At 34.2% G+C, this 27,915-nt stretch overlaps 1 long non-coding RNA gene across 1 annotated transcript in view; it reads left to right on the top strand.

Annotated features, from left to right (window-relative positions):
* The first annotated feature begins 4,162 nt into the window (after positions 1 to 4,162).
* Positions 4,163 to 27,915, top strand: part of LOC141553707 (uncharacterized) — a 41,578-nt gene continuing 17,825 nt past the window's right edge. Inside the window, exon 1 of the long non-coding RNA XR_012485594.1 lies at positions 4,163 to 4,220. This is a non-coding gene — a long non-coding RNA (uncharacterized LOC141553707). The remainder of the gene's footprint in view (positions 4,221 to 27,915) is intronic.

Below are 27,915 nucleotides of genomic sequence, written 5' to 3'. Positions count from 1 at the left end.
TCTAATTCAGTTCCAATTGATGGACAGAATCAGCTACACCCAGAGAAGGAACACTGGTATTTTCATCAAGATAATGCAGAAAAGAGAGATGAAAGTGGAATGGGGAGGAGAAGGAATGAGCATATGATCAAGGTGACTAAGTCCAGAGATTTGAGACTCTTTATAAAATGGAAGTTTGCGGAAGAATTAGCCATTGGGAAAAGAGACTTGCAATAGTAGAATCAAAAGGATGCTGAATTATAGTGATATAATCTGTAAAATGATGGGTGTGATTCATCAGAATTTTTAAATACACATAAATAAATAAATATTATATAATATGAGCACATATATTTCTCTTTCTGGTGGATAAAAACCAATTGATTTTTAATCAACTGTTCTCAGAACTATAACTAGCATTTTTATTATGTGTGGCAACCAATGTCCAGAACAATCAGACTAAAAAGTCCCCTCAAATTAGTTGTGAGATTCATAATATGAAAATAAAAAAGATCAATTCAAATGAGTGTAGGGGAGAATTTATTCTGCTGGTTTAAGGGACTGAATCTCAAAATTGGAAGGAACCTTACAAGTGACTTGTAGCAATATCAGACATAGGATGACCATGGCTTTCTCCAAAAGCGAACCTTTTTCCTTTTCCCATGGTACCAAGATCTTCATCTTGGCAGTTGTGTTGGGTGGCACAGGGGCAAAGAGGATAGAAAGGATCATTTTGCACTTTATGAATTAAGGGCACTGCTCCAAATTTGTACTTTGTGAAGAGGAAGTTTCCTACATAAAAACAAACACATAGGTTATTTGATTCATTCATCAGAATAACTATACCTTCCAACGGCAGACTTTGGGATCATCTGGTCTAAGAATTTCTTAAACTGTGGATATGGGGTTATGTACCTGACTGTGGGGATCGTGAAAAATTTGGTAACAGTAAAAGCTATCAAATATTTTGCAAAGATTTAATTCTCTATGCAAAAATAAATAAGCACATCCATCTCAGTGTACAAATTTACTTTCATCTTTATTAAATATAAAATTAAATATATACCAAAGAAATATTTTAAAATAAATTCTTTCAAGATTTCTTATCAATATAAGTTTGGTTTCTATACCTATTTTATATACCCAAGGTATATTTTAGGTATTTTTTTTTCAGGTGAAAAGGGTCACAAGTGGAAAAAGTTTAAGAAGTCCTGACTTAGAGCACATGACTCCAAAAGAGCAATAAGATTCTGGGATTCCAGCATGCCCCTTCAAACAAAGGGCACATTGGAGAGTGGTAGATGAAGTTGAAAGCCTTGGGCTTCTTCCCTTTAGCACCAGGATTATTATTTGCCTTCCCCAGGGAAAGTGTCATTAGTTTGCTGTAGGAGGAAAGAAAGAATGGTTCATTTGAAAATGAAAGCAAGAAGGAGAAACCCTAAAAGAAGGGAGACTAGGCAGCAGCAGAATAAAGATCTCTTTAAGTGATGGGAGAGAGGCAAGAAGCAGACCCACAGCAGCCAATGTCATAATTGTATCACCCCTCCACCCCTGCGTCCCCTGCCACTCAGCTCTTCAAATTACTCATTGTCTGAATTCCTACTATCATCATCTGTTTCTTCTCTATTGAAGGAATCAGCTTATGTGCTATATTCACCTGCCCTCCCAATTTTCCTCCTGGAGCAAAGTCCCAGTAGCTCCATATAAATTATAGCTCTGACTATACATTGTGGAAAACAAGAATTGGAGCGAAATGTTAGTTACAGTATTTTTACATGAAACAATACTTCAGGAAATTGCATAATATGAAAATCCTCTCCTCTGTCCCATCTCCCCAAAGAAGTAGACTAGATTGTTCATTTGTAATTCTATTCAAGATGAAACCTTGTCAGGGCCACTACCTAAATGAAGTCCATGGCACAGTGTTCCTGAAGGTCTTTCTGGAGACAACTGAAGAAGGCAGTAAAGCATATAACACTGGAACTTGATTCCAAGGAGCAATCCACCATTGTTAATCCATGGCTTGTAGGCATAAGACAGGACTGAATGAGTACTCTCCTTTGTCTATAATTATTAGGTTTCAAATCAAAGTTATCTCTGGACTTTATTCATAACCACATTCCCCAAAGGCTTTTCAATCACTGTTATAAAATGGTCTAACTAACGAGAGGATTACCTACTTACTAATCTGGGTAAATGGATTAACTACACAAGTTAGGTTGATCCAGCAAAATGACAGTTTGCATTCATAAGGCTTTTTATTTATCTATAGATGGATAGATAAATGGATGGATAAATAGATAGATAGATGATACACATATACATATACCCATTAATGATTCTTAGTGATCTACTTGTATTTTAGTCTCTTCAGTCAGAAACCACTATAGCTACTCATTCTGAATAATTCGTCATCACTAGACTTATGAGAATAACTTGTCTTAACAAGATAAGAAGACTAGACTTTGATATCTTCATTAGGTGCTTGTGCATATTTTCACAGCAAATTTCTTTTCTATAGTATCAATCTAAGGCCATAGCATTCCTCTTTTAAAAGTAGATGTAAGAAACAGAGACAAGAATCACCCACCCATAACCCAATCTCGGGGAGTCATTACACACATCATACAGCACGTAATGTTAGGACAGGGTGTACAAATCATACATAGCAGCATCTTGCCTATGACAGCTCCAGATTCACAGGGAGGTTATGTGAAAGAACAAAACGGTAATTCAAAGTCAAGTAAGGGTATAAACAAACAAGGAGTTCAGGAGTCAAAGCCACTTGAAATGAACACCAATGGAAAATATTAATGTATAATAATTTCAAGTGGCATTAATAGCTGGAATAAAGTTCCAGGGAAATGTAGGTCTTAAACAATATGAGCATCCTCCTCATTTAGTTATCTTCTACAGTATATGATTTTCAGAGAGAGAAGGAAAGAGGGAAAGGGAGAGAGAGCAAGAGACAGAAAGACATACACATAGAGAGACACAGGAGGAAGAGGAGGAGAGAGAGAGAGAGACAGAAAGGGAAACACACACACAGAGACAAAAAGAGGAGGAAGAAAGACACACACATCCAGAGAAAGGGATAGACTCAGTGACAGAGAGAAACTTAAGAGAGACAGAGAAAGAGAAACAGACAAACAGAGACAGAGAAGATACACACACACACACATACACACACACACACACACAGTATGTAGGGCAGGATTATTCCCCCAATATATAATTGCTGGGCAAAATACACTTCATGTTTCCAGTTAACTTTGAGTGCAGAGAATTAGCCACTAACCAAAATTTCAAATCACAATATGTTGCATTCTGCTAACCTTTTCCTCTAATAAATTCAGGAATCCTGTTTTATATATAATCTGAGTATGATGGGACTTTTGAGGATGTGCATGCTATAGTATTTTCAATAAAACTTCTTTTAACAAAAGAAACAAGGAAGTTGTTATATAATAAATTGAGAATCCTCCTCTTGGGCATATGTATAAATAATGTTTACATACTCAAATAGTTAGATTACTTAGAAGAGAGTCATTTCCCATAACATATCTGCCATTTCCCTCAAATGTCAGTTCACTTATGGCTCTTTAAAATGCACTATTTTCACTATCAACTAACAAATATTCGCTGAATTCCTACTACATGCAAATTATTTTTAGGGAGAGTACTGAGTCTTTTGTAAAAATATACATACATATATATATGATGTGATTTATATCTTCAAGAAACCTCCTCTCTAAATAGAGAATCAAGATTTATACATAAAACAATTAGCCTTTACTACAAGAAAACAGCATAAAGTGCTAACACAGAAGAGATTCTTGGTCCTTTTCTTCTTGTCCAGATGAATACCGTTAGATAATAGCAACTGTATGTGACATTTTGACTATTTGGAAACTATTTCAATAAGTTCAGACAAGTTTCATTGCTTCAGTTCGGTTCAGTCAACTTTCAAGAAGTGTAAGGGCCCTTTAAATGAGCAGCACCACAGTGCAACGGGAGATTTGAGTGGCCCAGAAGTATTCTCTGTGGATATAGGACTGCCATGTGGGTGGGATCCTGTCCATATTGAGATAGCTTTGTAATGGGTGACGGCTCTCTTGCTGGTTGGCTGTGTGTGTGACCTCACAGGCCCTTTATAAGTCCACTGCAGATAGCAGTCGCTCTCTTTAACCTGGCTCCCTAACCTGGGGTAGCCAAGCCAAGCTGATGGATAGCCCAAAGAGGTAAGAAGTTTGGTAGAGAACACGTGGGTCTTCAGACCAGGTGTTCACTAGGGAGCTGACAAGTCAGGGCATTATGTGAGTAGGTATGATAAAGGCTTTTAAGATTACACGTGGCTGTTCTTGAGCGTGCTACTGGTTATTAAACTATAGATTCAAGAGATCGTGGCCAGAGACCTTTGAAGGCCTCAGAGGAGGCGAGCTGGGTAGACACTGCAAAGGTCAGTGGTCAAAGGTACTCTGTTGGGCCTAGGGTAGACTAGTAATTGTAACTGCCAGGAGGGCGTGTTACAAGGAAAGGCCATTGGTCAAGTCAATTATTGGAGGGGGTATCTAAATGTACATTGGAACCCCTATGTCTTTGGTAAGGCACTTAAAGTAAGACAGATTGTGGTAGAATGTTAAATACCTCCTTTTTCATTCTCTAAAAATATTAAGAAATAAATATTTTAAAATCTAACCTCCCTATTAAACTTTCCCCTGTTTGAAAGGGTCTAGAAAAATCAAGAACAAAAGAGCCTTCAATTATGAGTATCTCTTGTTTGGTTAAAATTATCCTCTACATTCTCCAAAGACATTAGCTGGATTCACTTAAATGTCCTCTTTCTAATGGGAAAAGATGAATATATCAATTTCCCAGGGAAGAAGACCCTTTCAGTCCTTGAGGGGAATGGCCAATGAAGGAATAGAGAAGTTATTAAATGACAACTATTATCTTTGTTGAAGTAGGATGTTGACTCAAAACTATATTTTAAAATATTATGACATTTTCCTTGTTCAAGATCCCTATATAAGTCACCTCAAACTGTCTTAGGATAGAGATACACATACAAGGACAGTGGGTAAGAAGGAGAGGATAGAACACAGTTTAGATATTTGTCTTTCTTGGGTAGATATGCTTGGATTTAAGCAGTTAGATGGCAGAATGGACAAAGTGCTAGACTTGGAGTCAGGAAGACCTGAATGCAAATCCTGCCCCAGACTCTAGTGGTGTGACCCAAGAAAAGTCACTTAGCTTCTCTTGGTCTCAGCTTCCTTAATTATAAAATGAGGATAATGATAATAATAATAATAATAATAATAATAATTCACAGGGCACAGAAATCTTGTGAGAGTGAAATGAGATAACAAGAAAAAAAATGTTTGCAAACCCAAAGAACCATACAAATGCTACTAAAAATAATGTAAAATTAATTTTAAAAATCATTTCTGGAATACTAAAAATTAAAGTATATTATCAATACATTTTTCTTTGACAAGATATATGTCCTACCTACCAAAGAGAGTCTTGTGAGTAAAGTGCTTTGCAAATTTTAAATTATGATGCAATTATCAGGGATATACTAGTGCCAACTCAAACTGGCTCTTAAGAGCTGGTTGTTAAATTTCAAACTGGCTCTTAAGAGCTGGTTGTTAAATTTCAAACTGGCTCTTAAGAAATGATTGTTAAATTTTCATTATAAATACCTCCAAAATTGGCAAATGTTACAAATCAGTGTTTGATTTATTATTTTGTTGTATAGACTTCAAAAAGTGATGAAGAAAATGTTAATGATTCAGATTAAACTTTTTTTAAGAAATTGTGTCATGGGTGTGTTTTGTTAAAAAGAGAGCTGATTGTTAAAAATTAACCTTAACATTCCTGGCTATGATCATTAAGTTTGCAAAGCATCTTGTTCACAAAGACCCATAAAATAAATATTGCAGGTACCTATTTTACAGAGAGAAGTGATATGTTCAAGGACACACAGCAGATGAATGTCAGAGCCATGATTTGAACTCAGATTTAGCACTCTTTACCCTATACTACATTGACGTTCCTAGCTCTGTTCTCTACAGAATAGAAAGTATTATCTCATAGATTCATTCTGGCACCCTTCAAAGTACAAAATGGTCTTATTTTGCTGTCCTTACAGAAGAAACCCTGTGATCATACATTTTCCCAGAACATATCCTACAACTTAGCTAGGAATTAAAAAAAATTCATTTCAGGTCTGCGCCAGCTTCTGTACCTGCTTCTCTTGGCACCAAAGTTTAGCCCACATGGTTGAGAGCAAAGCCTGTTTCTTTGAAATGTGTTGTTATTTATTGACTATGCTCCTCACCCACATCTGTCAGATATGAAAACTCACCAAAGGTTTACACCACCATCAGTTTCAAGGAACACCATCCATCACAAACTGGAAAGGAGTGATCAACACTTCTTCACATGCAATGTATTATACAAGGGTCAGCAAGTGCAAGTCACGGTTGGCAACACAAATACTGGCCTCAGGAAGCAAACCCAACTTTCCAGCTGTTCTCATCCATATGGATTCAGTGAACTGCAGAGAGTACAGGCCTTGTCTTATTGAGAGTATCTGTTGTGACTATTTCATTTAAGCATCATCATAAAACAACTCAAAGGTAAGTTGATGGCCATTTATCTAAAATTCATCTGGTAGCCAACTGCTGACAAAGAGGAAAATGTACACATTAGTGGAATAGACAGATGTGATGAGGAAAATGCAGGTGTTCCTATCTTGAAGAAATTAAAAATATAAGATATTTTAAACTGGAAATGATATACTGATTAAGGCTAAGCCAGATGGAAGCCAACTCATGCTGTTTTCAATGCTAAGCAAATTCCAGAGCTATCCTCAATTGTAACACCATCCAATTTCTCATATATATAGAAATTTCACCAATATCTGCATAATTATTCACTCATACAAACCATTTTTTCTCTTTCATTTCTAAGGCTGGGAACTGGATGACATTTAAATTCATTCAAAGCAATAATTACATCCTCCTTGTAGTCATGATTTTAGCTCAAAAGTGGTTCAAGGAAAGATTTTCCCAGCCAAGAGTCCTAGTTAAAAGAATGATCTCTCTCCTACTCAGCTACCATGGACTATGAGTTCCAAATGACTTGATCAAAACCACTTATTTTAAAGACCTTAATTGTACCCTGATTTTACTTTGAAACATCTGCAACCAAACTTTCCTGGAAAAATTATGGAGTAGGTAAAATCTGACAAGAAGTAAAAAAAAAAAAAATTCGATAGAAAAGGCAGCATGATTTATGGGAAAAGAATGCTGGAAGATTTGGATTCTGGGTTCAGGTTCTAACTTGGCTATTTGTTTCCTATGTGATCTTGAGCAAGATACATACCTTTCTGTCCTTCTATCTGTACAATGAGATTATGCTAAAAGTCTCTCCTTGTTCTAAATCTGGAACTCTATGTTCAAGACTAGAATACTAGTGTTTGTATCTTTAGAATTTTCCATTTCTCCTGGCTAAATCCCACGGTAGAATTTTAGGTTGTGGAATCCCATCCATTCTTTTTCTGACCTCTTTAATGTCCACAATTCCCACAATGTTTTCCAAACATTCTTCTCCTCCATTTCAAATTTTTAAAATTATTTATTAATTATTTATTTCCCCAGTTACATTTAAAACACTTTTTACCTTTGTTTTAAAAAATTTTGAGTTCCAGATTCTTTCCCTTATCCTCAACCTCAACCATCATTAACAAACCACATGTGAAATGATGTAAAACATTTCCATAAAAATCACTCCATCCCAAATTCTAAATTGAATATTCATGTTTGTCAAGTTCATAATAAGAAATAATTTAAAAATTTCTTAGAATCATCATTTCTTGCTTGTGTTTTCATCATTTCTCCTTCAATAGTTAATTCTTCTTTGTTAGTTAGAAATAGATTCAGAAGAACTAATAGCTTAGTCACTTCCAGCTAGGTAATGCAGACATAGAGCATTGGGTCTGGAGTCAGAAAGATCTAATTCAAATTCAGCCTCAGACATTTACTAGCTGTGACCCTGGGCAAGTCACTTAATCCTGTTTGCTTCAGTTTCCTCATCTGTAAAATGAGCTGGACAAAAAAATGGCAAACCAATCCAGTATCTCTGCCAAGAAAAACCCCAAGTAGGGCCACAAATAGAGGAATACAACTGAAAAAAGCTACATTTTAAAGTATGAAATTATCATTTCACTTCTAAAATTCCATTCCTTAAATCATAATTTATTACTTATGTTATTTTCCATAACATGAATAACATAATTTAATCTGAGGTACTTTTGTGCCTACTTACTTTATGTAACAATTGTCCCAGGCATCAAAAGTACTGGTTATGACTGAGCATAGTTAACTGAAAAGGATAATTTGTTCTTGCTCCCAGAAAAAGATTCTGTATATACCAGTAAGGTAAATTAAGAATTGATTAGCCAATCTGTTTTTGTTAAAGAGAGAAGCCTAGCAGATGTCCTTTTAAGTGAAGTTCTCCATCATTCCTGTACCATACCCCCATGCCAGGTTTGCAATCTCTTCATGAAATGAACTATTTCCTACTCCTGGTAAAGTAGTTTATAGCGTGCTACCACAAAAATATTGCTTCTCTCTTTCCCACCATTGATTCATATTCAATTTTTCCTCCACAACCATAATATAGATTCCTTGAGGGCTCAAGGCTCTCTTTAAAACATAATTCATGGGGAGTAGCTAGGTGGTGCAGTGCATAGAACACCAGCTCTGCTATCAGGAGGACCTGAGTTCAAATCTGGTCTCAGACACTTCCCGACTCTGGGTAAGTCACTTAACCCTAATTGGCTCAGGAGGAAAAAACCCCCCCACAATTCATGGGTTTATAGACTTTGAACAAGAAAAATCCAACCTCTTCATCTTATATCTTAGAAAACCAGAGCTCAGAGGGATAAAATTATTTACTCCAAGTTATATAGGCATCAAGTAGCAGAACTAGACCTGAGAATTCATGTCCTTTAAATCCACTTCCCATGCCCTTCCCACTATCAATCACAGTTCTTTCTAACTGTCTACTTTCAGATACTTAAGTGTAATCTCCTATGAAAGCTCTTTCCTAATAGCCCACTTATTAGTGCTTCCTTCCTCCTTAGAATTGTATCAAACCTTTACTCATGCATATATACTGTGAAAAAAAAATTCTAAATAAAATAAAAAAAAGAATTGTATCAAATTTGAATTTATTTTGTATTATCTGTGTATTGTCTATTTTATCCTTACCTTTGAGTGTGAGAAACATTTTGTCTTTATACCCCCAGCACTTAGTACAGAGTTTATTTCTGGGTCATGTGACCTATATGATAGAAGACTATATATATATTTATCCAATCCTCACTTCTCAAATTATTTCAAAATAAGAATAAGCTCAAGAAAAAAAAAATCTCAGTTGTCTCTAAGAGTCTAGAATACCAAAAACCCAAACACGGTAACAATTCAATGAATTAATGCCAGAGAAGTCTACCCCCAGTCTGTAATGATCTCACTCAGTATTACCTTCCCAATTCTCCACCATGTATCAGCAACAAGGCCGAACAAGCTGACTCATGGGTTTATAACAGTTTTCAGTTGTATAACACACACGTACACACATACATCCTGCCAGTATCCTAGAAATTAAAAAAAAAAAAAAAAAGAACAGAAGCTTGCTCAGGATGCAGAGATCAGAGAAATAAAAACAAGACATGTATGTATGGTTGTTTGGTGCTCCACTAAACCTAAATGAGTCTTGTATTTGGGGCTTGTTCTTTCTGTTCCTATTTAAAAAATGAAGGAATTGAGGGGATTCATTTATGGTCTAGTTCAACTTATGTCTTGTGTGAAAACTTTATTCAATTTAGAAATTTGGAGAAAACTTTATTTTATTATTTGAACCTATCTCTGCATGGCTGGGAAACTGGAGCACCTCTCTCTGCTGTTTAGAGACCCTTACCAAAGAAATAATGACTTAAAAACCTGGTCAGATCCAAAAAGTGATGCAAGAAATTTTCTCATAATCATAAATCTCAAGCAACCCAAATGTCTTATCTGAAAACTGGCCCCTTACTGAACAAGCAGTTGTTATATCCATGTTCCTTTTGTTGTTTAGAGACCTTTGGGATGATTGGGATACCTTTTTTTTCTGAATTCAGGTAATTGTACCTATTTGCGCTTTCCCTCTCAACTTGGAAAGTCCTTAAACTTTCCTCCAATTAAAAATAAAATTATCTAATTTTACACTGTTTTCTTTTAATTAATTAACCATATTTGATTACTTGTTTTTAATATTTAAAGTGTAGTCCCAAACTGAGGGGACCTGGTCCTGATTTCTTGAATATTTGATGTGCCTTGTTTAATAAACTGATATGCTCAGAAGATTGAATCTTTTGTTTCCTCAGTCATTTCATTTTTTCACAGGTTTTGTTGAATACATCTAGATCAAGTAAGAACTCCAAACTCCAGGATAACAGACTTTCAGAAAAACCCTCTAGAAATCTCTGGTAGATCTTTACAAAAGATTGTTTTAAATGAAATATAATAAACATTATATTAAAGAGAGTTTTAATTTGAAAGTTTTGATATGACATTATTGGTTATCAGATATGACTCATGCCAGAAACCAAACAGAATTTAGGAAGATTTTCCTGTGTTATGATAAACTTCAGGTCAGTCTTTGCCCTTTAGAAGACATTATTATAATTATGTCCCTCCTTTTTTTTAATAGCAAATTTATATAATCAGGACAGGCGGGCAGTAGAAGATTTATAAATATAATACTGTCTATTAATTAAAAGATTGATTCTGAAACATTTCTAACTTACTATAATAGGATGCAAATATGAAAAACCTTACAATTTTAATATGTATTTATGGTATATAGGGATTGTATTCTCCTATATTAAACAAAGTGTAATAGGGCAAAAATGTAACATAAAAGTTTTGTAATTAAACGAAATAATAAAATTTGAGAAAGCAACAGAATTAGATTTTTTTCCTCCAAGAACTCTATGTATATGACTATGACTGACTTCTAAATATATCTAGCATGGATATTTAGGTTTTGATTATGTCTTATTAACATTTTCCAAATTGGATAAATGATTTTACACATACAAATATATTGATAAATGTAAAGAAAGTGAAATCATTTCCCCATTTTAAGGTATCTGGTAATTTTTAAGAGTTCATTTTATAAGTTAGACTTTCATGATTTTTTTTTGAGATTTTTATACATGGTAGGATGTTTAAATAAAGATAGAAGTGGGATATAAAAACTGAAATTCAGTTCAGGTTCAGAAAACAAAATTTAAAAGATTGTACTAAATTGTATTAAGTCTTTTTACTGTCATATTTCAACAAGTTTTAATAAAGGAGCCTCTACAAGTGATTTGGAACTGCCCTTCATAGCACTCCTCAGAATAAAGCCTATTCCATAATGTTCAAAAGAAGATATCCATGGACCAGACAAAGACATAAGACATTTGAGATTCAAAATGTAATGATAGTCATTGGGAGTGGGTTACTAGGATACAAGATTTGATGTTAGTTAATGTTTATAATCATTATTCTAGTACTTTGGCCTTTCATTTCATGTTTATTTTTATGTTTTAAGTTTTCTTGATTGCCTGGGTGACATGTAAATCTTTCTTCTCAAAATTAGTCCATTATGATTTTTCTAACTAGTTTGATCTGTAACCTGAATATAATTTTGATTACAAATATATGAGAAAAAACCTTATAGATTTGACTTATAGATAAGTGATTCATAGGGTAAGTGGGTTCCCCTATAAATCAAAAGGGGTAACTGAGGAAAATTGGGGTAATTGAGAGGATTGGGGGGGCTGTTAATTGTAAGGAGTGAACAATACTGACTCATTGACTGAAACATTGTGATTCAGTTCTGGAGCTAGCTCAGTTCCCTTCCTTCTCAATTATGGGTATACTCTAATTTAGATCTTATTAGAAAAATTTATTCAATTGTGGGAATTGGGGAGAATCTTATTGTATTACTTGGACCTAGTCCTACATGGCTAGAAAATGGAACTGCTTCTTCCTGCTGTTTAGTGACACCTTAACTAAGGACCAATTTTATGCTGATCAGAAGCCCAGTCAGATCCAAAGAGTGATGTAAGGAATTTTCTTACGGTCATATATTTCAAGCAACTCATATGTCTTATCTGAAAACTGACCTCACACTGAACAAGCAACTATTATTTCCATGCTCCTTTTATTGTTTACAGACATTTGGAATGGGTGGGATACTTCTTTTTTTCTTTATTCAGGAAATTGTACTCATTTACTCTCCTCCCAACTTGGGATATTCCTACTCTTTCCATCAATAAGAAATCAAATTACCTAATGTTATATTGCTTTCTTTTAATTAATTGGCCTCATACAAATTTTTGATTCATGGTTTAAAAAATTTTTTTCCAAATACATGCAAAGATTGTTTTCAACATTAATCCCTGCAAAACCTTGCATTCCAAATTTTCTTCCTCTCTTTTCTCACCCCACCGTAGACAGCAAGCAATATAGATTAAACATGTGCAATTCTTCTAAACATATTTCCATATTTGTCATGTTATACAAGAAAAATAAGATTAAAAAGTGAAAGAGACAAAAATATGAGAAGAAAAAAAAACAAACAACAATAAAGTGAAAATACTGGGCTTTGATCCATATTCAGTCTCTACAATTCTTTCTCTGAATCTGGATGGCTCTTTCCATTTAATGGAATTACCTTGAATCACTTCATTGTTGAAAAGAGTCAAGTCCATCACAGTTGACCATGACATAATCTTGTGGTTGCTTGTGTACAATGCCCTCTTGGTTCTACTCACTTCATTTAGCATCAGTTCATGCAAATCTTTCCAGGCTTTTCTGAAATAAGCCTGCTTGTCATTTCTTATAGAAAAATAATATTCCATTATATTCATGTGCCATAACTTATTCAGCCATTCCCCTACTGATGGCATCCCCTCAATTTCCAGTTTCTTGCCACTACAAAAAAGGCTGCTACAAACATTTTTGCACGTGTGAGTCTTTTTTCCCTTTTTTATGATCTCTTTGGGATACAAACCCAGTAGAAACACTGTTGGATCAATGGGTATGCCCATTTTGATAGCCCTTTAAGCATAATTTCAAAGTACTCTCCAGAATTGTTGGATTGATTCAAATTCCACAAACAATGCAATAGTGTTCCAGTTTTCCCATATTCTCTCCAATATTTATCATTATCTTTTCCTGTCATCTTAACCTATTGGCTTCATTTTAACAATTGTTTTTAATATTTAATGGTATGGTTCTTCTTGTATTAGACATATTAGACATTAGACATAAGACTATTCTGAACCCACCAGAAGCCAAAGATAACATTGAACAATATGTCACAAAGACCAAAAGAATTCAAGATGTAAACAAAACAGACCTACCTCTAAATCTGAGACAGCATCAATGAAGAAAAAAATGTTTGATGTTCAGTTTTAAAAGAGGCATCCAAAATATTCCCAGAAAGAAGACCAGACCTGAAGAAATGATTTGCTTTTTAAACATCCTAGACAACAGATTTGCAAACAAATTTCAACAAATATAGCAACTGGAGACAATGACAAGAAAAGAATAATAGAGACTACTAAGAGATTGCTTCCCAAATGTACATGAAGAAACAATGATAAAAGGAAAAATCAAATTAAAATGATGGTGAAGAAAAAGGACTGAAAAATCATGGATTAAACCTCATAAGGCTCTGTCTGCTGGTAAATTAATTTTTGTGAGAAGAAATTACATAATAAGATGATGAATAAAAGAAAAAAGAAAAGGAAGATAACAGAGGGAAATGGGTGATGTTTCCTAATCAAGACAAAGGCTAACAATGAAATAATTCTTCCAATCTCTCAAGGAAAAGAAAAGAAACACTAGAAGAATGGTCAAGGAAGCAAAAGGAGGGATTGAAAGGGGGAAAAGGAAGAAATCTTTCATTGGTGAGAAAAGGCACCAATCCAGAATAAGAGAAAGGGTATTTTTGATATAGGGAAATAGGGATTTTACAATGGATATTGCCTTCAAAGATTTGGGATTTAGAGAAACCACTCATCCTCTTTCAGGAGAAATGCCTGGAAGCAACTGATTCCCAAAAATTAATAGAGTAAATGTGGAAGAAAAGGGCAAGAGTAGTATAAAGGTCAATAAGATCTGCACAATCAGGGAAAGGAGGCAATTAGCCTCTCTCTCTCCTCTACTGGGATTGATACTTTTTGGAGGCAGGCAAAAACCAAAACAGGGGGTTGGGAACAAGGCAATAACAGGAACTTCAGAAGGGATCCAAAATAGGTACCCAAGAAGCTTTAATAACATGAGATATATGTAAACTAAAAAAGAACTAAATTATAAAGTCCATGAAACAAGTATAAAAATCTAAAATAGAAAAACCATAAAGAAATGAATAAGGGAAAATATTTTTAAAAGAATTAATTGTCCCTTATTTATTAATAATATTTTATGCATTCATTTTTGCAGCTAACCAAGGCTATGGGTTTTATTGCTGAATCCAATAAGATAAAATATAGTAAGAATAGGAGTTTTTTTTATTGCTATTAGAGTTTGAAGAAAGTGATATTTTGACCTGGACATTGGGGGGAAAGATTTCAACAGATGAAGATTGGAGGCAGGTGAGGAAATGTAATCAAAACATAAGGAATACAGAGTAAAAGTTCAGAGATAAGTAATAATGGATGAAAGAAATGGAGTCAACTCAGTTTAGCTCAAGAGAAGTGTGAATTACATTTGAGACAAGTTATAGATCTTTCTAATTCAAGGCAATAGAGGGATAATTCAAAAGGTTTTTTTTATTATAGTGATGAAGTGATTAGATTAGAAAAATGAGTCAAGTATTAATATTTAGGATAGATTGATAGAGTTGTGGGGGTAGAGAATGGGTGCTTATGAAAGCTAAGGAGACCAAATAAAAAGTAATTCCAATAGTTTAAGTGAGAGATAATGAAGACCCAAAGGAAGCAGTCACAACAGAAATAAAAATAAAATTTCAAGACTCATATAAAAATTATCTTCTATATGAAGTTTTTCCTAAAAGATTTTCCTCTGCCCCCCCCAAAAAAACTACTTTCATTCTCTGTCTCTCTTTTGTCTCTGTCTCTACCTGTTTCTCTCTGTCTGTTTCTTTGTCTGTCTTTTTCTTTGTGTGTTTCTAGATTGATAGACATAGATATAAAATTGATTACTTATTAGTTGATTGTAATAAATATTTTGAAAGTAAGATTTATAGGAGATAGTAACTTATTAGATGTGAAAAGTAAAAGAATTGAAATTAAAGATCAAGATATGATTTTTATCATATTAACTTGATAGAGGGGTCATTAACAGAAATAAGAAAGTCAGAGGAGCAAGTTCTAATGGGGAAATAAAAGATTAAGTTTGGAACTCTTTAACCCAGTTGTTATAAGTAAGTTTCAAACATCCCTGCCACTTCCATCCCTATTTCCTCTTTTACTATAAAAACTCTTCCTTACATATTTTTAGATGGAATAATTTTTTCATCTTCTCTCTTTCCCCATCATATTCTGCTTTCTCACCTCTTCATTTTTTTCCATCATCCTAACATAACATTTATACTCATGCCTTCTGTTTATGTTAACTTCTTATAAAATTGCCCAAATAATGATAAAGTTCTTAAAAGTTAAAGTATTGTCTTTCTGTATAGGAATGTAAATAGTCTAATTTTATTGAATTTCTTTCATGTTGACATTTCTATGCTTCTCTTGATTCTTCTATTTCTCAAATTTTCTATCCAGTTTTAGTCTTTATCAGGAATGCTGGAAAGTCTCCTATTTCATTAAATATCCATTTCCCACCCCAAAAAATTATACTCAGTTTTGCTGAGTAGGTTATGGTTGGTTGTAATCCTACTCCCTTTGCCTTCTAGAATATGACATGAAAGTGTGCTATTCCTTTAACATGAAAGCTGCTCTAAATTGTGGCCCCATGATATTTGAATTGTTTCCATCTCCTCGTCTTCTTGTCCTACAAGTTCTGGAATTTGGCTCTAGTATTCCTAGGGGTTTTCATTTTTGGTTCTCTTTCAAGAAGTAAACAGTAGATTCTATCAATTTCAACCTCTGGATCAAAGATTTTGGAGCAGTTTCCCTATGCCATTTATTGAAATATGATGGTTAAGCTTTTTTTATCATTACTTTATCATTACAGTAATTCTTAAATTATATCTCCATCTATTTTTCAGGTTAAATAGATTATATTTTCTTCTGTTTTTTTCATTTTATAATTACATTTTATTATTTCTTGATATCTTAGGCAGCTTCTATTTGCCCAATTTAAATTTCTAATGAGCAAATTTTGTACCTCTTTTTCTATTTGGACAATTCTGCTTTTTAAGCAGTTAAGCAGTGATTTTTCATATTTTGTCTTCCATTTTATCATTTTACCTTTTAAAGAGTTCTTTTCTTCTTTGAATTTTGTTCCTATTTTACTATTTAACCAATTCTGTTTTTTAAGGTGTTATTTTCTTCAGTATTTTTGTGCCTCTTTTAACAACCTATTAATTATCTTTTTCATAATTTTCTTGCACCATTCTAATTTCTTTTTGTACTTTTCCTTCTACCACTCTTAAGTTTTTCTTTAACTCTTCCAGGAATTCATGTTGGGCTTGTTTCAAATGAGCATTTTTCTTTGAGGCTTTGCTTGTTTTCATACTTTGTTTTCATGTTATTGTTTGAATTTGTTTCATTGTCTTCCCTGCCACTGTAATAGGTACTTATGGTCAAGTCCTTTTTGTTGTTGTTTGCTCATTTCTCAGACTGTTTCTTAACTTAGAACTTATGCTCACCTGAGCATAGGAAGGCATTGTCCAAGGCTTTAGGTTTTATTGGGCTGCTCTTTTCAGAGCTAGTTCTTTTCTTTCCTCCTTCCCTCCTCTCTCTCTCCCTTTTTTCCCTTTTTTCCCTTTCTCCCTTTTTTCCTTCCTTCCTTCCTTCCTTCCTTCCTTCCTTCCTTCCTTCCTTCCTTCCTTCCTTCCTTCCTTCCTTCCTTCCTTCCTTCCTTCCTTCCTTCCTTCCTTCCTTCCTTCCTTCCTTCCTTCCTTCCTTCCTTCCTTCCTTCCTTCCTTCCTTCCTTCCCTCCTTCTTCCCTCCCTTCTTTTCTGCCTCTGTCTCTATGTCTCTGTCCCTCCCGCCCCCCTCTCCCTCTCTCTGTCTCTGTTTTTGTCTCTGTCACTCTGTCTCTCTCTGAAGATTTCTGTAAATTACCAACGCTTTCAATGCAATATGAACTGCAGAGAGATGTGGTCACTTCCTTCCTGATTTGTGTGATGATTTTTATTCCGGAAGGGGTTCTACTCTCTTGCAGCCAAGTGCTAGTGCTCCTTTTGACCCGGGAACAGCAACTTGGAACTGTGAACCAGAACTGCATATGAGTGATACAATTAACAAACAATAGGTCTTGCACCCAGTGCCAACAAAGATCCTCTGCTATCTTTTCACTGTGTTTTGACTGCAAACTACTAAAGTTGCTGCCTCTGTCATAACTACTTCCAAGGTCCACTGTTGGAATTGCTGTTCCAGGCCAGCAGAACTTACAGAACTCCTTAAGCTGGAGAAAAAGATGTTTTATCCTAAGTTTTAGGGGGTTCTTTTACTCCAGAATTTCACTTGAAACATTATTTCAATGTTTGAAGAATATTAATAGAGGTCAGTTAGGTTGCTACCTTTACTCTGCCATCTTAGCTCTAATCCTTTTCTTCTCATGGAAGAAGGAGGAATTAACAGTAGCAGGCCCTCTTTTCAACATCTTTCAACTTAGCATCAAGAAAATTTTCCCAACCCACTTTGTGGAATTCAAAGGGGGAAAAGGCAAAAGAAAAGAGGATGATAGAGAGAGGACAGAGATGATTGAACACAAGCGATTTTGACATAATGGTCCTATTCTAGCTATTAAACAAATGTAAGAAAATGCAGAAGTTCTTTTGACAAAATAACAATTGAGTTAGGTTGTTGGCTAATAATTTGAACAGTCAGACTGCAACCACCAAGATTTATATTTCTTAATATGAACCATCTAAGCTATTTTATCTGCCAAATTTTTTTCCTAACCAGTCCAGGAATCTATACTGTTCTTTGAATGAATACAATACAGACAAAACTTCTTTTCTAAAATGTCTTTTTTAAAGAGTACTTGGTGACATAGTGGATAAAACATTGGCTCTGGAGTCGAGAGGATCTGAGTTCAAATCCAATCTCAGATACTTGATATTTAAAAGCTATATGACTGAGCAAGTTACTTAACCCAGTTGCTTTGTCAGTAGTAAAAGGTTCTTTTCTTTTCTTTTCTTTAATAAGGGGGAAAAACATTAGAGGTTTGAATTAGAGGTTTTCTGGATGACCAAGAGATCTTGTTAGGCAAATGATTATTTACAGATTTTTTTGTAGGAAAACAAATGCTATTTTAACATCTAATAACTGAAGATGAGAAACACGTTAATTTGGGCAGTTTCATGATATAGTTAAAATTAAATATTAACTTAAAAGTTAAATTACTGAACCAAAGGAAATTAGGAATGAAATCTAACTCTTAGACATTTGCTTGCTACTCTTGGAATCTACAGGAATTTTGCGAATATCTGAAGGCATGATATTTACATATATTTCCCCAGGTCTCATTTGAAGTATTTTTTCTATAACAATAATTAAATAAAATGGAACAAGAGTTCTAATAGTAATCATTTTTATTATTTAATATTATTCATATTTATTTAACTCCACATCATTCTTTTTTGATGAGCTATAAATATGTTGATACTACACTTTCCAACTAGATGAATTACTCTACTTCACCCCATAGGTTGGCAGAAAATTGAGGATTTCAGAATTTCTTCATTTCAGTCATCATTATAGATATTATGCTCCTCTCTCTGAGGATGTGAACATGGTATGATTTTCTGTGTATAACCCCTTACTTTATGGCAAAGACTTCCTCATTTAAGATTTCTTTTCTAATATACCTTATGGAAATATACACCAAATACAATTACTTGAAAAATTAACATAAAACCTTCAATGCAACATGGAATTTCTTTTAAAAACATAATTTCTGTAAGCAGAACAGTTAACATCAGGAGCTTGGTTAGCAATTGAATAATTACATTAAATATATTCACCTCGGTGAAGATTGTAAACAAAGAGATATTAAGTAATTTTTTCACAAGTGCCCTGCTGTGATACCAGCTGATCAGGTTTAATAGCAACCAGCATTTCTACTAATTTTGTAAGAAAGATGTGCTGGGGATAATTCCATTTTCTAAAGGAAGTGTAAATAATCTTTTCAGCAGTAAGCTTAAAATGACACCAGGCAGCATAACCACTGGGTGATCAAACCTGAAATATAATTTTTTAGAATTGTAATATTTGCAAATTAAAGGATTAATGCTAACTTTAGTCAATAGAGAAAATAAACCTGATTAGCAAAATGCATTAATATCCAGTTGAATCTGCAAGCAGCATAGACCTCTCTGTATCCCAAGATGTCTGTCTGTCTCATTCTCTTTTTCAAGGGGACCCCAATGGAAATCACTTTTCATTCTAATTGTATTATTTAAATATTTATCTTATAAACAATCCGGCATTTCTTGTAATGGTGCAAAATTTCTTGTTGCTTTTTAAACAAAACCCCAAGGAACTAGAAAATTATTCAATCTGGTTTGTTTTTAATTGATAACAAAGAAAGCTAGAAGAGCTATGTGCACTGTAACATTATGATAAAAAACAAAATGTTAAATATACAATTCTGTTAGGGACAAAAGCATCTGCATTTACCCCCTGAGGTAATTTACACATACTGTGGTGTATTTCCCAAAGACTTAATAGTACAAGATGGAAATGAGAAAACACATATACATACACACCCTGCCTCCACCCCCACACAAAACAAAGCAATGACAGAAAAAAAAGTTCCTTCATTCATATGTAAGCTCAACATTATATGGGATATTTAAAAAGAAACATAAGATATAAAGATGTATGTTTTTCAATAAGGCAAGACCTAACCTTAAATATATTAGCACCTTACCACATCTTCGACTATTTATGTGTGTATTATAAGTATATATTAATGTATGTTTATATTGGCAGATGTAGGAGAGAAAATATGGGAGATGTAGCCTCAAAAGAAGTGGATAAAGAAGAATTTGTATGTATTTTTTTTTCAACAGAATAAAATCCAGAACAATATTTTAAAGCAATGTGTCACACTCAAACAGAAACAGGGGCTCCATATATAAAAGATCCCTAAGAACCACAAACTGTCTTCATTTAAAATGTCATATTATTTATGTTTTACCACATTTTTATTCATTTTGTTAAATATTTCTCAAATTCATACTGCACTCATGAATTTTGTAGACTCCATATGAGTGTTTGATAACTTAAAAAAAAAAAACTTTAACATCACCATCTAAATGACAATATAGACATTATGTTGTCAATCAGAGATCCTTTCTAGCCCCTTTTGGTAAAAAATAAACCTAATTAATAAGAAAAGAAAAGATAGAAATAAATATGATTTTTAAAATGCAGTCTATAAAGAGAAAAATAATTTAATATTAAAATAAAAGGGGCAGTTTAGGGCATTCAAGGTTTTATCCTTGGCTATCAATCTTAATTGATATTATCAATCTGGAAAAAATGATGAAGATATTAATTAGTTTTATGAGGTGCTTAAACAGAGAAGAAAATAAATATTTGAACATTTTAATGCATTGCTTTTGTAAATTCTTACATCTAAACTAAGGTCTTGTCATTAAGACATGGAAACTAGATCTTGTAACAAGTGATTAAATTCATCCAAATAAAGCAAACAGCAAATCTTTGCAACCTGTTTACTCAGAGCAGTGAAAGAAGAGAATCTAATTTCAAGAAAAGTCGCTGAATTTCTTCTCTGATGAGAATACAGCACATAGTTTAATTTTCAAGGATTTGTAGACATTTCTGACACTTGCTTAAGCAGTGTTTTGCTCTAGGAGTAGTGTTGGTAAAGACCTCACAACTAGCTTTTTATGAAGCCATTATATACTCCTAATTTATGGAATGTACAGTGTACAAATACAACCAACTTATTAATTTTGACATCAATTTGAATAAAATTAGCCCCATAATTAAACAATAAGGGGAGGAGAGGGAAGCAGACATACTAGTAACTAAAGGGGAAAAAAAACAAAAAACAAAAAACTTGAGAACCATGAAAATTAAAAGTACAATGCTTCGCATCTTTTGTTAACAAAGATAACTTCCAATAAGATAATATTAGAACATTCTAATATATATATAGGCCATGTGAATATCCCTCAGGCTCAAGTATATTCCTCAACTCTGGAATATCTCTAACTCCTTACATCCAATCTCTTTACAACTTCTGTTTATTTCATCTTTGCATCATCTCCCTTATATGCCTCCTTTTCTCCTCTAACAGTGTCACTCCTCTCATCCAGGCCCTTATCACCTCACCCCTGGACTATTGCAATAGCCCACTAGTGGATTTGTCTTCCTCAAATCCCTGCTCACCTTGAACCATCTTCTATTCAGCCCACCAGAAGATTTTCCTAAAGTGGTCCAACCATACCACTTCCTACTCAAATTCTAGTGGATACCTATTGCCTCCAGGATCAAATAAAAAATTCTCTGCTTGGGATCCAAAGCCTTTATAACCTACTCCTCTTCTACTCCTCACACCTTTCCAGTCTCCTTACATCTTACGCCCATCATATACTCTTTAATCTAGTGACATCTTGCTGTTTTGTGCTGTATATTTAACCTTTAAACATTTTGGAAATGCTCTCCTTCTCCATCCCTGCCCTATTGCCTTCCCTGACTTCCTTTAAGCTCCAATCAAAATCCCATCTTCTAGGACTCTGGACAAGTCCATTAACCTTGTTTGATTCATTTTCCTTATCCATAAAATGAGCTAGAAAAGAAAATGGCAAACCATTCTAGTATCTTTATCAAGAAAACCCCAAATGAGGTCATGAAGAGTGAAACATGACTGAAAAATAGCTAAACAACCACAAATAAAGTAAAACAGAGCTCTTCTCAGGGCCTACAAAGTCAGTACATTTTATTCTGTTTGCTTTCCTCAACTAGATTATAAATTTCTAGAGGTAGAGATTATCTTTCATGTCTTGATATTGCATTGGCATTTAGCACTGATATTAGCTGTGCACATTGTCAGTCCTCAAATAATGTTTATTGAATTAATGAATGGGAGGAAGCATCCAGAGTATATGGTTAGCAGGGTCTCAGCTTAGCTCTACTGAGAATCACTGTCTTATAACTTTATGGTTCCTGATAGGAATGCTAAGTGTACAATTACCAAAGCAATCATCCAAAGTCCCTCTCTAGGAAGAGAGAAGGATCCTAAAGTCATAATGCTGTCCTATTGATCCGATGGAGGTGAGGCTCAGAATCTGGGCTGCTTCTTTCAGTAGGCATGATAGGAAAAGGAGGTCAGGGAATTGAGTTTGAGTCTAGAAATCTCCTCTAGTCAAGTAGAAAATAGGAAAGGAGACAAAAATGCATTTCTATTGTAAGATGAGGAATAAAGAAATCACCCAGGTAGCTACTAGTAAATTACCAAATTTTTGTGTCTCTTAAAGCTCCCTAAATTCACATATAATAATGAAAATCAATTGACTAAACAAATGTCTAATCTTCCCTTTCTATATGAACTTGGCCAACTGGATAGACTGGAAGTGAAAAAACTCAAAAGCATGGATGAGAACAAAGTAATGCAGGTTCCAAAAAAGCCCCCCAAAAGTGTTTACAGGATTTCCTAAAAAGAAATGGTAAGGTAATAGTGGGCCTAAACAGGTATGCGACATATTGCAACAAGGAAGATGTGCTAAAAGCATGAGCAAAAAACTTAAGTCCTCATTATATGGCAAGAGTAGGGGATACCCGGGGAAAGTCTTTGAATTTCATTGCCAGACTTAGTTAAGAAGAACTTGAGAAATGGACTCCCAATGATAAATTTATAGGATTATATGGACAAGAATTGGGGGCACTAATGAGTTATGATTTGCATTGCTGGAGTCAATATTTATATTGAGGATATCAAGATCAATAGACAAACACTTCTTAAGTACCTACTGTGCATCAGACACTGTGCTACAAATACTGAGGAAAAAGATCCTTGAGTATCTTTACTCAATAATATTCCTAAAGGAAAAGACATTTTGGGGTTGCCTCAAATTCACACAATGATTGCCTTTCCATTTCTGGGTCATTTCATTCCCTCCCAGAACAGTATTTCCTGTAACTCCCTTCCCTTTCTTTCCCTTAGAATTCTAACCATCTTTTTTCTACCTTTGATCATACCTGCCTCCTTTGCCATTCATCCCTAGGTCATTTCAATCTCTGAACTACACAACAAAGATCATATCTAATATAGTACATCCTATCTAATAAAACATGAGGAAGAGGGAGAAAATCCATAGATGGCTAAGGTTACTAGTGGTTACCACTAGTTGGTGTCACAATTGACTATGAAGACTGACATGGCATTTATGTAGCATATAAATATAAAAATTCTAGTGACAGTCTCTAATGCATTGACTTGGTTTTTATGGATTTCACAATTTGGAATTGTTTGGGAATTAAGCATTGTCACTAATAATCAGTGACTATTTATAGCACTAATTCCCACCATCAACTTTTTCATACAATTTCCCCCCCATTGAAATGGGTCATATTTCAAATCATATTTATAACAAAATAAATTCTATTCAGCATAGGCAGGAAATGTTTATCAAAAAGTTCTAGCTACAGAGTCCTTGGTGTCCCCCAGATACTTTTAGGAGATCATAGATATCAAAACTATTTTAAAAATAATACTAAGATGTTATTTACTTACTGAAAAATCTTCCTTTTCAACTATATATCTGTGTAAGGTCAGATTTGCTTCATAGATGTCAGCCAAATAAAATATCAAAACAGATTGGATGCAGAAGCAGATGTGACAATCCAGCTATTCTTCCATAAAGACATGAAAGAGATTGGCAAAAATAAGGAAAATAATGCCATTTTTTTCTTTTGGAAAATATAATTATTGTTCATTAAGCAGTTATCTATGTTAACTTGTGATAGATTTATTATTGCCATTTTAAAAGAAATTAATAAATATATTTAAAATGATTGGTTTTCATTTCTAAAATTAAAAGCTCTATAGGATCCAAAATTATTTTAGAGTTATCAAGATGTCTTGAGACCAAATAGCTTGAAGACAGTTGGTCTAGATAATAGAAAATTATGCTAAAGACCATGCATTGGTTTTTCAGAGGGAAAAGTACAATAAAATACCCAAAATTAAAGTCATAAATACTATAATTTGATTTTCTTTGATGATTCAGACATTTCAGGATCTTCCAGTATTTCAGAGTCATTGATATGAATTTTTGTTAGATTTCAGATGGGAGAAGTTCAAACTTCACCCCTTGAAAATGACAATTTCTGCTTCCTCTGCTTCTAGTTTCTTACCTTTCATCTACTGTATATTCCTTTGTACTACCTGCCTTTCCATGCCTACTTGGAATGCTCTATTCTCTCACAAACACTTCTTAGTTTTCTTGCTTCCTTTCTCTTCAGCTCCAAGTCTTTCAGGATCAGTTCCTCCTCCTGCTGCTATTCCTCTTCCTTCTCCTCTTCTTCTTCTTCCTCCTTCTCCTCTTCCTCCTCCTCTTCTTTCTTTTCCTCTTCTTAACTCCTCTTCTTTTTAACTCTCCCTCCTCCTCTATCTCCTTCTTCTCCTCCTCTTCCCACCCATAAGATTTGTAGACTGATACCTTGCTTTTCTGTTTTACCATCATCAACATTGTCAAATTTTGTTTTGACACTAGCACAGGACTGCCCAGCATGGCATGTCCACAGAAGATGCTATGCTTTATAAACAAAGCGAATTGGAGTAGCTCAAGAAGAAACATAAGAAAAGCAAATTTAGAGATGTCTACCCTCCAAATGTTTGTGTGGACTATTTGTGCCTGATCTGTAATAGAGCCTTTGGAACTTTTCTTGGTCTGATTAGTCATTTGGATACAATGTACCTTAACCTTAAAATAGTGGTATCATTTTAGTCCTCTTCCAGAAGGAAGGACAACAACCAATCAAATATCTTGTATGTATCTAGTGATTTATACATTGTCTCCCTCATTAGAATGTAAAATTCTTGAAGGCAGGAATTAGGGTTTTGATTTGTATTTATTGTGGAGGGTTTTTTGCTTAAAAAAAAAAACTCAATACTTAGTGCTTAGCACATAGGAAACACTTAATAAATGTATTTTGGCTGATTTGCTGAATATGTGTATGTACTTAGCTTGTTTTCTTCCCCAACAGAATATAAACTCTTTGAGAAAAGAGATTGGTTTTTGCCTTTCTTTGTATTCCCAATAGTTAACACAGTATCTGGAACATAGGAAATCTTAATAAAAACATGTTGATTGATATCAAGAGATCAAATGCATTATAACTAAAAGTTTGCTGTAATACTATATCTACAATATATTTGAAGACAGATGATTCTAAGTGATTAAAGGGACTTCTCTTGGGTGATAGATTTAGAACTGGAAGGAATGATAGAGATCATCTAATCCAAATCCTTCTTTTTACAGATGAGGGAACTAGTCTTAAAATGTTGTAGTGAAGTATTTGGCATTGCATTTTACATACCAGATTGACTTTTCTAATACTTATAGAGTAGTGACATTAAGTTTGTATGCAGGTGTTCATACATTTCATGCCAGAAGGGAAGAGAATTAGGTCCAGTTTTACATTAAAATTTATTATATTTGGCAATCATAAGAAGCTTATTGAAGCCTCACCTCTGCTCCTTATTAGTACCTTAGGAAATTCAGATGATTTCTAGTACATGGAAGTTAATCTGAAGTATTTAATGATGCCCTTTAACATCAATTCAGGTTTATGATGTGTTGATGTGGGAAATAATTTTATATTGAGTAAGTCAACTTTCAGAACAAATGAAAGAAAAGTTAGGAAATAATCCTTAAGGTAAAAGAAATGTAAAAACTTAGCTAACAGAAAGAACTAGCCAGTCCTGTAAATTTGAAGAAAAGAGTAGATCGTGGTAGGAAAATAAATTTATTTCTCATTCAGGATTTTAGAATTTTTCTTTCAGGATTCTTTCACAACTAAACCTTACATAGTAAGACACCCAATTCGTTCATTCCTACAAATATGCAGCCTTTTTAAAACTTGGGATGGTGCCTTTGTAAAGAGAGCTTTTTGTTTTATTTACTCTCAATTAATCATGCTCAACTGTAAACAAAGTGTCTGTTTTAGTTCTGCTGACAATTATCCACTTGTCAACATCTCCCTCAAGTACCTTCAGCATCTGGCAACAGCACAAAACTGCTACATCAAACTGAACATTTTGTCTCAATAAAAAGATAGCAGAGTGGCAGGTTTTCATCTGTTTTCTAGCCCATCAGCAGTCAAGATTATATTGTAACTAATGCCACCAGGGCACCCTGATGAGGAAATTTATCAACTGAGGAGAAAGGGTTTTTCAGATTTTTCAAGCTCTCTTTCCCCTTTTCCTCCCCCCTCCCTTTGCTTCTATTTAAAAAAAAATTGACTTAGGAGAGTCTAGTAGAAGGGATCTTTGTGGTAGTGTGGAGGTATGGTCCAGTATGATATATTCCACAAATCAGTCCACAAACAAGATAATAATTCCAGGAAGTTACTAAGACACTCAGCTCTAGCTAGGCCTCCACACCACTGATACTTCCCAGTGGGATCAACAGGGTAGAAACTATCAGACTTCTCAAGTAATATTTTTATATATGACTTTTAGCAGACTTGAGTATTAAACTTGGGTCTGAAATATGAATTTATCAATTTCCTTTTTGGGGAAAGCTAAACAAAATTCTAATGAGAGGGGATAGTGTCCCAGAAGGGGTATAGAAAAAAAAAAAAAGGAACTGATTATTACCATAAGATTAAGCTTTGTTTTTGTGTACTTCTATCTGGAACCTAGAATAAAGTAGATATTTTATAAACACTTGTCAAATTAAATTTAAATTGAATCCAAAGAGTTTTATGGGTTTTTGTTTTGCTTTTTTTTTTTTTTTTTTTTTTTTTTTTTTTTTTACAAAGAGACCATTTTAGTAATAATATGTTACATACTAGACACCCTGTGTTTATGATAGGCTGAAGAAGAAACAGGATATGGGGCAAATTTAATTTGGGGTTTCTTGGTTCTTCTCTCTACTAATTGCTGAGGTGGAGAAGAAGGGGATTCACTGAATATTCACCCAATGGCTCATCAAATCAATTATCTTATCATTTAAGAACCAGCCCAAATCAATTATCAGAAATTGTGTAAGGACAAAAGTAGCACAGCCTAGAAGACAGAGTGATTGTTATCTCACAGAACAATGTATAACTATTTCTAAGTAGAAGCTTCTCTATTCACTGATACTATTTTCTCTTAAGGCAAATTCTTAGGTAATAAGTTTAGGTAGCCGACAGTGATTGGGATTGGGCAGGGATGGCAGGTAAAGGGAAGAAAAAGTAAGTACCTCGGGAAGGGAGAAAATGGACGTAAAGTGTCGCTGAATTTTAGAAAGCAAATGAAGCATCCGCTAGGGAACCCAGCCGCGACAGAATCATCCTAGGCATGAGGAATTGCTTCAGGATCTCGAGTGTAAAGGGAGATGGGTGGAAATAGAATGGGAGAGGAGTTTTCTCTTCTCCCGTTTCTGACAAAAGGTAATCAATCTTATTCCGGTTTAATTGATTTTAATGAAGTGGGGTTCTTTTTCTTCGCATTAATTATTGCCCGGGGTCACTGGCCAAACCTGGTCATCCCAAGAAGT

Source organism: Sminthopsis crassicaudata, chromosome 2 (genome assembly GCF_048593235.1).
Source record: "Sminthopsis crassicaudata isolate SCR6 chromosome 2, ASM4859323v1, whole genome shotgun sequence".
Taxonomy (NCBI): domain Eukaryota; kingdom Metazoa; phylum Chordata; class Mammalia; order Dasyuromorphia; family Dasyuridae; genus Sminthopsis; species Sminthopsis crassicaudata.
Note: the sequence above shows the minus strand (reverse complement) of the source record. Positions and strands in the feature narration are given on the sequence as shown.